Source organism: Ruditapes philippinarum, unplaced genomic scaffold, assembly GCF_026571515.1.
Source record: "Ruditapes philippinarum isolate M1 unplaced genomic scaffold, ASM2657151v2 ctg24143_1_1_1_1, whole genome shotgun sequence".
Lineage (NCBI taxonomy): Eukaryota > Metazoa > Mollusca > Bivalvia > Venerida > Veneridae > Ruditapes > Ruditapes philippinarum.
The window spans coordinates 1-3671 of NW_026857970.1; the positions used below are offsets into that span (position 1 = coordinate 1).

General features: G+C 28.4%; 1 long non-coding RNA gene across 1 annotated transcript; it reads left to right on the forward strand.

Moving 5' to 3' along the window:
* The first annotated feature begins 102 nt into the window (after nt 1-102).
* LOC132751628 (uncharacterized) lies at nt 103-3347 on the forward strand. The gene is made up of 3 exons (XR_009628709.1): nt 103-258; nt 965-1049; nt 3276-3347. It is a non-coding gene; the product is annotated as an uncharacterized LOC132751628 (long non-coding RNA).
* Nucleotides 3348-3671: the final 324 nt, after the last annotated feature.

The following is a 3671-nucleotide window of genomic DNA, read 5'->3' on the forward strand; positions in this document are numbered from 1 at the left end:
ATGCATAAAACAACTAAATTTTTACACTAACTTAAACTTTGTAAATTGATATGCAATTATTTCAAAATATATTGTAAATATTTTATAGGTTAACAGAAATGTTTACCTGTTTTGATAAACACGATTGATTTGTTTCCTTTTTCAGTTGTGCTGAAAAAACAAAAGACGACTGTGGTTTATTTATTGACAAAAACACAGTTCGTCATGCTAACATTTTTGAAATCGAGATTATTAGCATTGGTAGAGACGGAGGTATAGGTAACAGTTTACATGCTATTATGTTCGATCAAATTTAACTTGAGTCAAGTGTTTAGCCATAATTAGTTTTGTACCATAATACTGATTAAGGAAGTAAGGAGGAGTCGTCAAATTCTTATTATCTTTAGATAGGCTTTTGAGCATAACATGTTTATGATAAAATCCAGTGATATCTTATCGCCAAGATACACACAAAAATGAATGTTATTTTAAAATATGTTACTATGATAGTAAATATATGAAGGGAGGATTAAGTTAAATATTAATTTTCATCTGTAAATACTTTCTGAAAATTAATTGATAATCTGCCATAAATACATAACAAGCAAAACTTGAGGAATATAAGTTTGTTTTATTTTTTATTAATAATATTTTGTTTTCTTATTACCAAAGTATCGATTTGATTAGTTTACAAGGAACACCGTGGTTCTTTTTTATAACATATTCAATTAGTCATTGATTACGTTAAATAAATGTGTCTTACTGTAAATGTAAACCACTTAAGGTGTTCTTAATTAATTCATTTTTTTTTTTATTAATTATTTATTTATAAATTCATTTATTTATCTATTTGCATTTTTATTTATTTATTTATATATTCATTTATTTATTGTTTTTCTCATTTAAAGTTTAATACTTATAGAATGGGATGACTCTCTATTGACTTTTACAATAAAATAACACAAACAATATAATTTCATTCTAGCTATCGGTTTGGTACCGGATAACTATCCAAAAAATCTTCTACCTGGATTAGGAAATTATTCATGTGGATACTTTTCAGACGGCAAGTATGTGTTTATTGCTTTATTATTAAAACATACCCTTACCTTCGCGTTTAAATATGCATGCGATTAAACGGAACAGAAAATTAAATAAAACATAACTAAGCAAAGTTCTTTCTAAACCCCAATGCTTCCAAATCACACACAGACTGAAATGCAATACATTGATAGGGTTTATGTGATTGCGCCAGAAATATAGATAACCTTTTGAATGCTGGAAATCATGTCTAAAAAGTCGTTTCTTGATATTCTAATTAGAGACGTTTGTTTTTAAAGTAAAACAAATAGAGTGGCTGGCAAAGAGTTTTCCCAATAAAAACATGTTCATGTGTTAAAAGTATAGTATGTAATATAGTATTTAAATGATTTATTTATAAATATATGACCGGAGATGCACCCAAGTACAATAGAACAATAGATACATATATTTTTCTTTCTTTTACTATTTTGTTTTATCTTGCCGACATATATTGAATTGAATAATATCGCTCGATCATATTGTTATTTTAGACATATACACTAAGAAATGAGTTATTAAAACTATAACTAAACATTCCAGTTACGTTTGGTAAAAGACCTGTAATCTCGATATATAGAATTATAAGAGCGATTCATATGTTTACGTCTATTATTCAATATAAATATGATCTTGATTATATATTTAGCTTAAAGATAATGAAGCGATTTTCACCTTTTTAAAAAGGACTTATTTTTGATACAAATATCTCAGTAAATTATGTTTAATAAACGAGTATTGAAAATATATAAATGAGACTGTGTTCATATCTTTTATATGATACATTCAACGGTTATATGCAATACATACTAACAAAGTTAATTCATTTCTGAATACAATCTGAAAAATATTAAACAGAACAGAACAGTTGAAAGTTCAGAATTGATAACAAAGTCATGTTGTTCTATCACCCCCACACAACAATATGTTGCGACGTTAGCGACGTCGTTCGCGCAATTAACTTCTTTATGGCGTCTTATCACATTCATAGCTTTTCAAAATATGTCCCGAATGCCAGAGCGCTTCCAGGCGACAGACTGGGCGCATGATTCGAGGTTATGCAGGTGAAGCCACGTCTCGTCCATCGTTATTTCATTTCGAAGAAAGTCGCCACCCTCCACTCTTATTCGCCAGATAAACTTATTGGACGCGTTTACCTATCTCATAGTCTTTAAGAAGATGGGGGACCAATCAAGCATGCACCTATCATAACGACAAAATACGTAAATACATTATATTAAGACAGATATGTGATACTTTTTTCATTTTTTTAATACCCTAATGCAGTTCTTATTTACTGATAAAAATTGAAGCAGGAATTATAAATGTTTTAAATCTAAATTAACGTATTCTTTTTGTCATTATACTTTTGTTTTGATCCAAAACACAGATATTGAGTGCCCAAGCTGATCTGTGTAAGAAATTAATATATAATGTTTTTGGACCGAAAAAGAGTCCTTTAAAATGATCAAAGACATAAATTGCATACACGTCAAAATCACTACCCATAAAGGATGGTAAGAATGTTCACGTTTTAGGTAAAATACATCAGACGTTTGTATTTTGTATGCTTGTTGCATATTCACTTAGTGTCATGTTTATGTCTTTATTTTGTTCATTATAATTTTAGGGTCACAACATGCCTATCTTGTCAAACTTATGTTATTATGAAAAACATGTAATTATTTTACGGCGTATGTAATGATATAAACAAACACAACACCTGAAACGAATAGAATATTTATCTTCGAACAAATGTGTGTTTAATTGAAAATTTTCATAACTGTTGAGCATCAACTCAAATACATAAAACTGTTACTTGGAAATAATGTACAATCAATATTTACGTATTAACATAATCTGATTGTAGTTTGTCACAATTTATTCATTATGAATAAAGTTAATTGTTTCATTTACTAGAAAATCCTCGTAATTTTGTTGGTTCTTTTTTTGTTTCTTGGCACACGCAGTAATGAGCTAAATTGACAGGTAATGTTACAGTGAACTAACTACACATAACAATGTTTTTTTAATTCAGTATCAATTTAAAATATTATGGACAAAAACTGTGTACTTTCCTACTATAAAGGCAGTGCATTAAGGGTTAAGAGTCTTATATTTGACATAGCTGCATTCTCATTTCTATGAAATTGATTAAGAGGACTATGCATACAATATTCGTTTGTTTAAGCATGTCATCTATAATATATTTTAAGTGTGTTTGGAAGTAAATTCGGTAATAAATCTGGAGAAGCATGGAAAGTCGGCGATCGAATAACAGTTCAAATGTAAGTATTTAGTATTTTTAGCGTTGTTCGTTTCTACTGATTTGATTTATAAAGATTTAAACAAAATATTTATTTGTAATTTTAGCATAAAGAATTGTCGTCAGACGTGTAAAGTGAAACTTAGAAATTGTCAATACGGTATGATATGCTACTTCTAATTAACAGAACAGTTGACATAATTTATCCAGACTTTATGTTTGTTTATACTCTTGTCAAATACGGATAAAACATCAAACAACAGTCCAATGGTTAATTCAAAGATATATTTTACAGTTTATAAATATAACACTTCTTTTAAAAATGTATCTCCTTTATCTTCTTAAG